The sequence below is a fragment of the Leguminivora glycinivorella genome, chromosome 12, assembly GCF_023078275.1.
Source record: "Leguminivora glycinivorella isolate SPB_JAAS2020 chromosome 12, LegGlyc_1.1, whole genome shotgun sequence".
NCBI classification, from domain to species: Eukaryota; Metazoa; Arthropoda; class Insecta; order Lepidoptera; family Tortricidae; genus Leguminivora; species Leguminivora glycinivorella.
This window is the reverse complement of record NC_062982.1, coordinates 103,922-117,778: the sequence shown is the minus strand read 5'-3', so window position 1 is coordinate 117,778 and position 13,857 is coordinate 103,922. Positions and strand designations below refer to the sequence as shown.

The 13,857-nt window shown below is 42.3% G+C and overlaps 1 pseudogene; it reads left to right on the top strand.

Annotated features, from left to right (window-relative positions):
* The first annotated feature begins 2,669 nt into the window (after positions 1 to 2,669).
* LOC125231555 lies at positions 2,670 to 11,534 on the top strand (annotated as a pseudogene).
* Positions 11,535 to 13,857: the final 2,323 nt, after the last annotated feature.

Sequence of the window (13,857 nt, the reverse complement as noted above, 5' to 3'; positions counted from 1 at the left end):
TTGAACTGTTTCTTATAAATCTTATATAATCTTAATAAATAGAGTTAAAGAGTAAACCGGCAGCGGAAATCTTGGTTAATACAATAGGTATACTGTCTACTGTGTCCCACTGTTGGGCAAAGGGGGAGCCCTTCGATTTGCACTCGTCCCTGAAAAAGTGGAATCTTGAGGGTTCACCCTTCATTATTAAACAAAGTTTGACATAGAGTGAACATTTAGTGAAAATAATCCCACATTCACAAGAGGATAATGCATTCTAAAAATATATATTTTGACAACCGGTCTGGCTCAGTCGGTAGTGACCCTGCCAGCTAAGCCGCGGTCCCGGGTTCGAATCCCGGTAAGGGCACTCATTTGTGTGATGAACACAGATATTTGTTCCCGAGTCATGGATGTATTCTATGAATATAAGTATGTATTTATCCATCGAAGTATGCATATCGTCGCTTAGCACCCATAGTACAAGCTTTGCTTTAGTTTGGGGCTAAGTTGATCCGTGTAAGGTGTCCGCAATATTTATTTAAATATTAAAATATATTATAGGACATTCTTACACAGATTGACTGAGGCCCACGGTAAGCTCAAGAAGGCTTGTGTTGTGGGTACTCAGACAACGATATATATAACATATAAATACTTATATACATAGAAAACATCCATGACTTAGGAACAAATATCAGTGCTCATCACACTAATAAATGCCCTTACCGGGATTCGAACCCGGGACCGCGGCGTAGCAGGCAGGGTCACTATCACTACCGACTGCGCCAGGCCGGTCGTGCTGCAATTGCTGTATACCATCAGGCCGGCCGTATGCTTGTGTGCCCCTGATTAAAAGAAATCAGCAACGTTAAAATGGATCTGACGCCTCCGCCGTTTGTGAGTTTAACTTTTATTTATAAACACGAATGACGCTGCAATGCCCTCGTGAACAGCTGTTTGCGTCAGCCATGACCCTCCGTCTGCTTAACGTCTAAGACCAAAACATTCGAGAAACGAAACAACTACTTTCTCGCTCTTCTACAGTAGTTAAGCGTAGTTGTATCTCACACCAAATGTCTTATTTGGACGGTGATACCATCACTAAAAGAAAAAAATACTCCTACACTCAGAACATGACTGACTAAACATTCTATGTACTTAGTCTTCTGAGTCCCCGCAGAACTTTTGTACATATTCCAGTATCTATTTTGAACAACAAAGTGTTCGAAATAAACAGTTCAAGCATTCAGATTGGTATTAATTAATTACCATATGCTACAAACAAACCCACTTGAGCACCTCGATATTACACATCATCATCATCATCATCATCATATCAGCCGAAAGACGTCCACTGCTGGACATAGGCCTCCCATAAAAATTGCCACAATGACCTTCACCAGGTCATCAGTCCACCTTGTGGGGGCCTACCCACGCTTCGCCTTCTGGTACGGCGGTCGCCACTCGAGAACCTTTCCGCCCCAACGGCCATCGGTTCTACGTGCAATGTGCCCCGCCCACTGTCACTTAAGTTTAGCGATTCGGAGGGAAATGGAGAGGGCTACGCTAGGAGTCTCTTTGCGAGATCGTATCAGAAATGAGACCATCCGCAACACAACCAAAGTTCGAAATTAAAGCAAAGTAAATGCTTCTCGGTCCCAAGGGTAGATACTTCCCTACCTAATCGATTAATAGCCGTTATAGGTATTTCTATTTATATTATACTTTACGTTAAGCGAATTCCACCAATAGGACTTAGGAGACACTACTTAGAGTGAGTAAGAGACCTAGTATTTCTAAGATGACATATAGAAAATAAATTTTGACAGGTTCCACCGTGACGTGAAAAATGTTACATAATTACCTCTTTTATGGTGAAAATCTGTCAAAAACCGCAGGATTTGCGATATTTTACTGCCTATGGTATCTGTTCACGTGCAGTGAACATACCTACTGACATCAGCAGCATCAATCTGGGACAAGAAACTGCATCGGCTCACGTGCTTGCACAAACTACGTTTGCACTTAATATGAAGAAACTGCAGCGTGGTATTACGCAAACATAGAATAATTTAGTATAAATAGCTTGTAAAAAGTGTAAATAAATCTCTTTGATCCTGGACATCGTGGCTGTATCATTTGAGTATAAGGTTTTCCTCTCACTGTTGGTAGCAGTGAGAAAATCCTTTCCATTACCCATTTCCTTCCCTATCCGTCTGTACCTTAGGTCTCATGGTGCAGATATCCTGTACTTATTAAATATATGTATTATTAATTTATAGTTAGGGCTAGGGCTGTAGGGATGTGTAGGGTTGTTTAGGGTGCTAGGGCACTTAGGTTGGATAGGCTACAGTTCTCCCCTTAACTTCTTGGTAAAATAAAATCACTTCCTGATTTTACAGTATCACTACACAATGCCCTGTCTTGTTCTTTCTAGTGCGAGTCCAGCGCCTATCTCATTCTAAAAGTTCGAATCGATCGCGAATGTTTTCGACGGGGCGGCGACTGCTATTGGCGCGTCGAACACTCGCCGCGAAGTTTCTGGAAAATGCTGGCTCGTGATTGGTCGTTACCGGCGAGGTATAAATACGACGGCGCGATGGCGGGGATTCAGTCTAATTCGAAAACGCAAAGCGAACAAGTGAAGAGGAGAAAAGTTGAGCGGTTATAAAAAACCTCTCGAGAAACTTACTACGAGACTTTATTATTACAAGGAAGCTAAAGAAGAATCGTAAGAAAATGCCAGCTATCGGAATCGACCTCGGAACGACGTACTCGTGCGTGGGCGTGTGGCAACACGGGGGCGTGGAGATCATCGCCAACGACCAGGGCAACCATTGAGGTATAATGTACTAGAGAGGACACGGCGAACAAAAAGTTTGCGCCACGAACATAAGTCCAGTGGACTTATGTTGCCTCAGTCAGTCTCTGCGCGTGGTGGGAGGAGGTTGTCTCTGACTGCACACAAATACAATGAAAAAATGCCTTCCTGTGCTATAAGATACTGTTGAAGCCATACGAGAAAATCTAATAAAAATGACGGTGTCACATTTCATCGGTTAGTAGACAAGCTATTTTGATCTAACTTAATTTAAGTAATTATTATAATGAAGAGACGGGCTCCTTAAACGCGAAGCTATGGCCGCCATTTTGACAACTGGAATCATAGATGAATCGCGCAGACATGACATGTAGGTAATAAGGTATAATAATTGTGATCATATTCTGTTTTCAATATATAACATAAAAATATTTATTTCAATTTATAGTTTTGAATATTACACGGTTCTAATACGAATTTTAGTCGATAATATTATAAAATAAGCATGATTTTGAATTATTTCTGAATTCTCATTATTGACGAAAAATAGTGACACCAAAACTGAAATAGTATTTAATGCAACCGGTGTTTAAGGGAGGTAAAACAAGGTGAATGGCGCGATTATTATTCTGAGCGACAGAAACTTACAAAACTAATTTTATTCAAGGGAAATTAAAATTTATGAAAAAAACAATTACGTATGTGTATTTCACTGAGTAGAAATTAAATATAACACAATATATAATAGTGCTAAAAGTAAACTACTTAGTATTTCACACACAAAGTATAAAACAAAGGTCTACAATAAAAGTGTCGCGTCTATGTGGTCAAGTCTTACTCTATGACACGGTTCGCTTCACGCGCATGCGCCTCGCGCTGCCGCCGCTGCCGGTCGGCGCACAGAATGTCTAAACGTATCTATACATATGTATGTAGCCATAGTAGAATATTAATCAGTTGCAATTACATCTGCATCGAGGAAACATGTGTTTTTACTTGTGACCTACTCCTACATTCAAAAATGAGCTTTGATCGAAGGAACATATGGTCCTAATTCGAACCGCATCAAGGGCGGGAGTGGTGCTGTCGGCCGGCCAGCGAATACAATAGGGAGCGCATTCTTTAAGAGATAAGCGGAGTTGTTTACGTCGTTTAGTGAACATTTAGGCAATTTAAATAATCATTGATTTATAATGAACAGGAAAGTGATTGCAAGTGTGATTTACAAGTTATTTGGTGTTATCATTACTTCGTGTGTGAACTATTGACTTTGAAACGTATTGAAAATTACCGGATTGACTTTAAAGTGAACAAATAAGTGTAAATAACGAACCAAAATGCCTCCAATAACTCCTGAACAAACTCAATTAATTACCAAGTTAGAAGATGTGGCCGGCATGATACAAAAAACACAAACAAACATAAAGAAGTGTCCCAAACAAAGGCTAACCGAAGGTTATGTTAAACAAAGGATTAAAATACTTGAAGATTATTGGGATATGTTTAAACAAGCACATAATAACCTCATGCATTGCACACCGCGGGAACAACGAGGAGATATCCAGTATTTTCTTAATGAAGATTACTACACTGTCGAAGACCTTTACCTATGTTTACAAGCCGACTTAACAGACTTATTGACTAAATGGGAATCAGAAAAAAGTCATTGGAGTTATCTACCATGTCAACGTCATCGTTTCACGATGGGCCATTGCCGTTTGTAAATCTGCCAAAAATACAGCTGCCGACTTTCTCAGGAAAATATGAAGATTGGCCTACATACCAAGATTTATTCACAGCCCTCGTGCACAACACAAAATTAACAAGTGTACAAAAATTACATTATTTAAAAACAAGTGTCTCTGGGGAAGCAGAAACGTTATTGCGACATGTACAAATAACAGAGAATAATTACTCACAAGCTTGGGAGTTACTAAAAAATCGTTTCGGAAACAAGAAGATGATTGTTAATTCCGTATTGAAGAAATTGTTTGGCCAGAAGAAGATTCAAACACAGTCTGCAAATCAAATAAAAAGTTTACTTGATACTACTATGGAATGTATCAACAGCTTAAACAATATGAACATAAACACGGATTCTTGGGATCCGATAGTTATCTTTCTCGTTGTACAGAAGTTAGACACTGAGTCAGTCAAAGACTGGGAACAATCTGTACACAAGGACAGCTCAGAAGACATGCCTAAATGGGAAGAGTTACAGAAGTTTCTGGTGGCTAAGTTCCGCACATTGGAAATGGCCGCAGCAGTGTCAGTACCTACACGCGATAAACCACAAACTACGAAAACATTTCATGTTGTCGAACAAGAAGATGAAGAGAGTGTGTTTCAATGTGCACACGCTAACGTAACTTCGCAGCCTGTATGTACATATTGCAGAGGCGAACACTACATATTTAACTGCAAAGAATTTACCAAACAGTCAGTCGAAGACCGACAGGATTTTGTAAAAAAGAATCGTTTGTGTTACAACTGTCTCATTCCGTATCATAATGTCATTCGATGCAAACAGAAGACGTCGTGCCGGATCTGTAGAAAAAGACACCATTCTCTTCTGCATCAAACGAGAGAAACTAACGACGAAGTAGCTGCTACACAACAACAATCAGAAGCGGAACCTGACACAAAACTTACAACTTTACACGTTTCTAAACAACAATCGAGAGGCAAAATGTTACTGGCCACAGCACAAGTAGCAGTGAAGTCAAGCGATGGTGGTATACACATACTGCGTGCGTTAATCGACCCGTGCTCAGAAGCTTCTTTTGTATCAGAGCGAGTGGTTCAATTACTGAGTTTGCCAAGAACCAATATCAATGGAGTAGTTTCAGGACTTGAAGAAAGCACACAAATAAACCTTAAGCACATGGTCGACATTACGATTGCATCAAGATACGAAAGTGAAAAAGCTGTTCGAGTTTCAGCTTACGTATTAAAATCAGTATCCACATATTTGCCCTCTAAATCTATTTCAATAGACTCTCAGGTCATTGAAACCTTGCAATTGGCTGACCCTTCATACGACACACCTAGCAAGGTAGATATGTTGCTTGGCGCAGAAATCTACTGTCAGATTATTCAAGAAGGTTTAGTGAAAATGGATCATGGGATAGTAGCCCAAAAAACTACTTTAGGGTGGATATTAACAGGGCGGAAAGAAATAGAAGCTCAGAGCGACCAACACAATGTAACTACATTACATATAACAAGAATGGTGGCCGAAGACAACGATTTACTACGAAAGTTCTGGGAGATAGAAACCGAGGCGTACAAGATAAAGAAAATACTTACAAAAGAAGAAGAACAGTGTGAAGAGATATACAAAAAAACATATAAAAGAGAAGAAAATGGAAGATACACGGTACATTTGCCATTGAAACAAAACGTTAAAGAAACAGTTAATTTATGTGGTGACACGAAACAACAAGCTATCAATCGATTTAAGGGCCTGGAACGAAAATTCCTTAAAGACAACAAGTTAAAGAAGGAATACACAAAAGTTATAGACGAGTACAAGGACATGGGACATTTAAGAAGATCAGAAAAACAAGACGATGACAATGCGCTGTATCTGGCTCACTTTGCTGTAATTAGAGAGGACAAAGACACTAGTAAAGTGCGCATAGTTTATGACGCCTCTGCCAAAGGCTCACGTGGTCACTCTTTGAATGACACCATGATGGTGGGAGCGGTTTTACAACCCGACCTTCGGAGCTTAATAATAGTTTGGCGAACACACAAGATTTGCGTCGTAGGAGATATCGTGAAAATGTATAGGATGATAAACATGACAAACGAACACATAAACCTACAACGCATTATCTGGCGAGATAGACCAGAAGATGAATTCGAGAGCTATGAATTAACAACTGTGACCTTTGGGACCGCGGCAGCTCCATTCCTAGCAGTCCGCACATTAAACCAATTGGCCGACGATGAAGAACACACATTTCCAGAAACTGCACCTGTAATAAAGAAGTCATTTTACATGGATGATCTAATGGTAGGAAATGAAAGCGTAGAAGAAACAAAGAAAATGTGCAAAGAAATTAAAGAAATATTGAAAAGAGGAGGATTCAAAATGCAGAAATGGTCGAGCAATTCAGATGAAGTTCTAGAATATTTGAAAGAAGACAACAGTACAAGAGACACACTGGAAATCAAGATGGACAAAATAATAAAGATACTTGGTTTGACCTGGAATAGACACGATGATACATTTGATATTACAGTAAACTTACCTGAGATGAGAAGTCCCATAACCAAAAGGTCTATACTTTCTGATGTTGCGCGCCTGTTCGATCCCTTTGGGTGGCTAGCGCCTGTAATTATAACCGCTAAAGTTTTTATTCAAAAGTTATGGTTGAGTCATCTAAGTTGGGACGATGAATTACAATCAGATCTGGCAGATGAGTGGATACGCTATAGGAAAGATCTAATAAACTTACAAAACATCAAGATTCAACGCTGGTTAAACATGACACGAGAAGATGATAAAGTTGAGCTGCACGGATTTTCGGATGCATCCACTCAAGCATATGCAGCCGTGACGTATCTGAAGGTCGTTAGAGGTGGGACTGTATATATATCTATAATTGCATCAAGAAGTAAAGTCGCACCCCTGAAACAACTTTCTGTTCCAAAATTAGAGCTTTGCGCCGCAGCCTTATTAGCAGAATTGATCAATGACGTCGCAGAACTTCTGAAGATTCCTAAAAACAAAATATTCGTTTGGACAGACTCAATGGTTGTACTGGCTTGGTTGCAATCTCAACCTTGCCGTTGGAAAACATTTATAGCGAATAGGACAGCAGATATTACACGATTAATAGATAATGATCGTTGGAGACATGTGCAATCTGCTGACAATCCTGCTGACATCGCGACAAGAGGAATCACAGCGCACGAATTATCTTCACAAGACCTGTGGTGGAGTGGGCCAGAATGGCTTAAAAGAGACCAAGAATACCAAAAGACAGAAGTTGTGCAAACAGAATTAGAATCAAAAACCACTCACCATTTATATGTAGAAGAAAAGCCTATATGGGAGAGGTTTTCAACAATGTCACGAATGAAAAGAGTGCTAGCTTACTGTAGGAGAATGTTGACTGACCGAAAAAGAGAACAGGAAAAAAGTAAGCACTTAACAGTCAGAGAAATGGATAAAATTGAAGAAGAATGTATAAAGTTCTATCAAAATTTAATATATGGAAAAGATATAGAAGATTTGAAAAAAGATGGAAGAGTTAAAAAAGAAGTACCTTAATCACACTTGCACCATTCTTAGACGAGAAAGGTTTGTTAAGAGTGGGGGGACGTCTTCAAAATGCCTCATTGCCCGAAGATACCAAACACCCAATAATTATTCCACGCAACCAACACATCACCAAATTAATCGTTAAAGAGGCCCACACAAGAACACTCCATGGTTGGAATCAGTTAATGATGACTTATGTGAAAACGAAATATTGGGTTATGGGCTTAAAATCATCAGTTCGAAAATGCATACACGATTGCAAGACCTGTATAGTAGACAAGGCTAAGGTCAAGAATCAGTTCATGGGCCAACTGCCCGCAGTCAGAGTTAACCAAAACCGGCCTTTTATAAATAGCGGCGTTGACTATGCTGGGCCTATTTTAATAAGAACTTCTAAAGGCCGTGGGCACCATGCGACGAAGGGTTACATTTGTTTGTTCGTATGCATGGCTACGAAAGCTATTCATCTGGAGGCCGTGTCAGATTTGACTACACAAGCTTTCATAGCTGCCTTTAGAAGATTTGTTGCACGCAGAGGCCACTGTAAAGATGTTTGGAGCGATAATGGTACCAATTTTATTGGCTCTGCCAAAGAGTTGAAATACATGTTTGAATCTGGAAAAAAGAATTTAGCCAGCGAAGTGGCAGAAATACTAGCTACTGAAGGGACAACTTGGCACTTCATACCCCCAAGAATGCCGTCATACGGAGGCCTGTGGGAAGCGGGAATTCAGTCTGCCAAGCGACATTTAGCCAGAGTAACTAAGGATACTAAGCTGACATACGAGGAATTGGCGACTTTATTGACCCAGGTCGAGGCATGTCTAAACAGTCGGCCTCTTTGCGAAATAGACAATGCTACAGGCGTCCCACTAACACCGGGACATTTCTTAGTGGGTGAACCCTTGCTCAGTGTTCCAGACTTAAATTACGAGCAGAAAAAGATACATATACTTACCAGATGGCAGCTGGTGCAGAAGATGACACAAACCTTTTGGCGTCAATGGCAAAACGAATATCTTAACACGCTGCAACAAAGGTATAAGTGGAAGGTTGCCACACCAGCACCATGCATTGGAGATTTAGTAGTCATAAAGGATGAAATTACGCCACCTACTAAATGGTTACTAGGGAGGGTCAAGTATCTTCATCCTGGAGCAGACAACCTGGTAAGAGTGGTCACTGTACAGTGCAAGGGAGACCACCAACTTAAAAGGCCTTTGTCAAAACTGATATTGCTTCCTAAAGAAACTGAATGAACAATATTATGTGAAGTGAGTGAATTGATTGTGCATGTACGGAAAAGTTGATAATTTGATTAAAGTGTGATAAATAGTGAATATGTGACAGTATGAAACATCTTGATAATTTGTACCTAAATTACTGTGCATGCTTCTTTTTTAAAAATGTTAAATTTATTGAAAACTGTTCGTTTTGGCGGCCGGCATGTCTAAACGTATCTATACATATGTATGTAGCCATAGTAGAATATTAATCAGTTGCAATTACATCTGCATCGAGGAAACATGTGTTTTTACTTGTGACCTACTCCTACATTCAAAAATGAGCTTTGATCGAAGGAACACAGAATATGTTCGAGTTGTCATTTCTAGTACGTAGTACATAGTAGTTCAATGAGGGCAACAGGACCACGCCGTCGTACGTGGCGTTCACGGACACCGAGCGCCTCATCGGTGACGCCGCCAAGAACCAGGTGGCGCTCAACCCCGGCAACACGGTGTTCGACGCCAAGCGACTCATCGGCCGCAAGTTCGACGACCCCAAGATCCAGCAGGACATGAAGCACTGGCCGTTCAAGGTGATCAGCGACTGCGGCAAGCCCAAGATACAGGTCGAGTTCAAGGGAGAGACGAAGAGGTTCGCGCCGGAGGAGATCAGCAGCATGGTGCTGACCAAGATGAAGGAGACGGCGGAGGCGTACCTGGGCACGACAGTGCGGGACGCCGTCATCACGGTGCCGGCGTACTTCAACGACTCGCAGCGGCAGGCCACCAAGGACGCGGGCGCCATCGCCGGCCTCAACGTGCTGCGCATCATCAACGAGCCCACCGCCGCCGCGCTCGCCTACGGCCTGGACAAGAACCTGAAGGGCGAGCGCAACGTGCTCATCTTCGACCTCGGCGGCGGCACCTTCGACGTGTCCATCCTCACCATCGACGAGGGCTCGCTGTTCGAGGTGAAGGCCACCGCCGGCGACACGCACCTGGGCGGCGAGGACTTCGACAACCGCCTGGTCACCCACCTCGCCGACGAGTTCCTGCGCAAGTACAAGAAGGACCTGCGCGAGAACGCGCGCGCGTTGCGCCGCCTGCGCACGGCGGCCGAGCGCGCCAAGCGCACACTCTCCTCCAGCAGCGAGGCCACCATCGAGGTGGACGCGCTCTACGACGGCGTCGATTTCTAACCCGCGTGTCGCGCGCGCGCTTCGAGGAGCTCTGCTCGGACCTGTTTCGCGGCACGCTCGAGCCCGTGGAGAAGGCGCTGCGCGACGCCAAGCTGGACAAGAGCCAGATCCACGACGTGGTGCTCGTCGGCGGCTCCACGCGCATCCCCAAGATCCAGAGCCTCCTGCAGAACTTGTTCGGCGGCAAGCAGCTGAACCTGTCCATCAACCCCGACGAGGCGGTGGCGTACGGCGCGGCGGTGCAGGCGGCCATCCTCAGCGGAGACGGCGACGCCAAGATCCAGGACGTGCTGCTGGTGGACGTGGCGCCGCTGTCGCTCGGCATCGAGACCGCGGGCGGCGTCATGACCAACATCATCGAGCGCAACTGCAAGATCCCCTGCAAGCAGTCGCAGACGTTCACCACGTACGCTGACAACCAGCCGGCGGTCACCATCCAGGTGTTCGAGGGCGAGCGCGCGCTCACCAAGGACAACAACCGCCTCGGCACCTTCGACCTCACCGGCATCCCGCCCGCGCCGCGCGGCGTGCCCAAGATCGACGTCACCTTCGACATCGACGCCAACGGCATCCTGAACGTGACGGCCAAGGAGAACAGCACGGGCCGCTCCAAGAACATCGTGATCAAGAACGAGCGCGGGCGGCTCTCGCAGGCGGACATCGACCGCATGCTGGCGGAGGCCGAGCGCTACAAGGAGGAGGACGAGCGCCAGAGGAGGCGCGTGGCGGCGCGCAACCGGCTCGAGGGCTACGTGTTCGGCGTGAAGCAGGCGCTGGACGAGGCCGGCGACAAGCTGAGCGAGCAGGACAAGAGCGCGGCGCGGCAGGAGTGCGACGCGGCGCTCGGCTGGCTCGACAACAACTCGCTGGCCGAGGAGGATGAGTACGACCACCGCCTCAAGGAACTGCAGCGAGTCTGCGCGCCGCTCATGACCAAGATGCACGGCGCTGGAGCCGGCGCTGCTGGTGCCGGCGCGGGAGCCAGGCAGAGACCCACTGTCGAGGAAGTCGACTAAACACGAAATGACATTCTAGTCAAACTAATGTAGATATTTAGATAATAATTAATGTTAAGTAAGTTACATTAATTCCTCACTAGTGCAGGAAAAGTCTGTGATATTATTTGTATATTCTTAAAAAAGCGGTATAAATTATTTAAATAATAAAACATTATTATGTTTTTCCAATACTGTCTTTGTCATTTAACGCTAAATGTTATAAAATTAAACCCTATCACATTACATGTAAATAGAGGGTGATGTTGATGTGTACCTAAATGTCGATACTTTAAGTGAGTTGATTTTCTACCAGAGAATATGCTTCATCTACAATAATAGTTATTTGTTATACAAAGGGGCAAAGTTGTATTTTAACGCCGAGTGTGGAATTGAAAAACGAGCAAGTGAAAGGATTCTATAGTTGAACCACGAGCGAAGCGAGTGGTTCTAGAATAGAATCCTGAACTTGCGAGTTTTTTAACACACGAGAAGTAAAATACATTTGCACCCGAGTGTAGCACAAAACTTTTCCCCTCACTATAGTGAGGAAACTACAACGCAAAAAATGCGTTTATCACTGCTTCCAGTAGTTCCACAGGGCACAGGTGGTAAATCATCTTTATTACTAGATTCAACTACTTTTATCAATTTTAATGCAGTTAATTTGACTTTATTTAAGGTCAAATTACTTTACCCACTAGTGGATAAAATGCGTTTTTAACTTTTTACCCGCTGGTACTAAAGGACAAAACACGTGTTTCCAAGCTAGTGAGGGGAAAAGACGCTTTCGTCTAATATTCCAACACAAATCGTCATTATTGCCGCTGAACCATATAAGGATCCGTGAGATATGAAATGCCACTGGATTCATAAACTAGCATACTAAAATGGCTCAATAAGTTCTATGAGATATATCAATACGTAGCACTGATATTTTGTTTGAATAAATATACATTTTTACGCTAATATGTCACAAATATTGGAGTTGGAATCGAGCCGAAAAACATAACGGTAACGGTCTATTAATTGAATAAATGCAAAGCGCCTTTAAGGAAACGTGCGGCAAAGTTTTGTGTAGGCATTCTGTATTGTAGTCGTAAAGAAAGCATTTCAACTTTCGACCTGTCAACATGGTTTAAAATAGAGTTCATTTATAGCAATTATGTTCAGTATTTCAATTCGATTCCTCACCATTGTTATTCTATAGAAATAAGTGAGCATATAATTTTCAGTTCACATATATAAAAAACGAATAAATGTGAAATTTTTCAAGGTTTAATTGTTATCCAAAATGTGTCCTGGCGAGCTGTTTCTATTATACTTATAATATCCGCAGTTTCTGCATCACCAGCATCGCGGTATTCGCAATCGCATACAAAAGATACGACACGTTTAAGAGTAGTATTTGATGCGCCATGCAATAAGTCATTTAAATGATTCCAAAACAAATAGTGAGGCGTATGTAATTCTAAACGATGTAGCAAAAAAGCTTCTTGAGTGACGGTGGTTTCTCTTACTTATCTTATCTACATCAATTGCCCAAGCCCATCCCATCCCATCCCTCACCATCGCGTTATTCGCAAAAATAGCGAGACGACGACGGATTTAAGAGTAGTCTTTAATGCGCCATGTAATAATTTATTTGAATTATTCAAAACCAAATGTAAGACCTGTGTAATAGAGGATAATATACACCGTGTTTCACTTAACACTAAAAACCTGAAAACTGTTTGTTCAGAATCGAGAGTAGAATCGATTGAGCTATATCTTGATGGGGGTAATATTTTTTGTTTTAATTTGTATTAATAGTTATTGTTTACGTGCCCATTCTACAAGTTCGTAATACAACATTGTGCATATCATATTGTTAGAGGTTGTATACCTTTTTCAGTATTTAAGGGTATGGCTGGTTACTTGGACGATTGTTTTTTCCGCTATTATCATAAGTCATAACAAATTGAACTCGTACCTAATTACAACCTTGTCATTTTGAATGTTAGGTTTAAATTTGCTTACTGCGTCACCTGTCCAATTTGAAGTTTACTGTGACACAGGTTAAAGTGCTTTACAGTGACATAGCTGTCTATTGGTAAACCTTATGTCGTTGCAGTAACATACACGATTAAACAGTTTGAAGGTTTATGATGGTAGCTAGCAATTATTTTATTGAGTGTAGAGTTAAAAGCCAAGTAGAGCTGCACAGAAAATTAAAAATTCAATTTAAAAAAATAATAATCATCAGATTAAAAAATGAACATTGTAGATACGTTTAAAAAAATAAAAATCAGTTGGGGTGTCTGAGGTTTTGAGTGATACCGGAAACACGGTGTATAACAAAAAACCCTCAAAAGGAGAA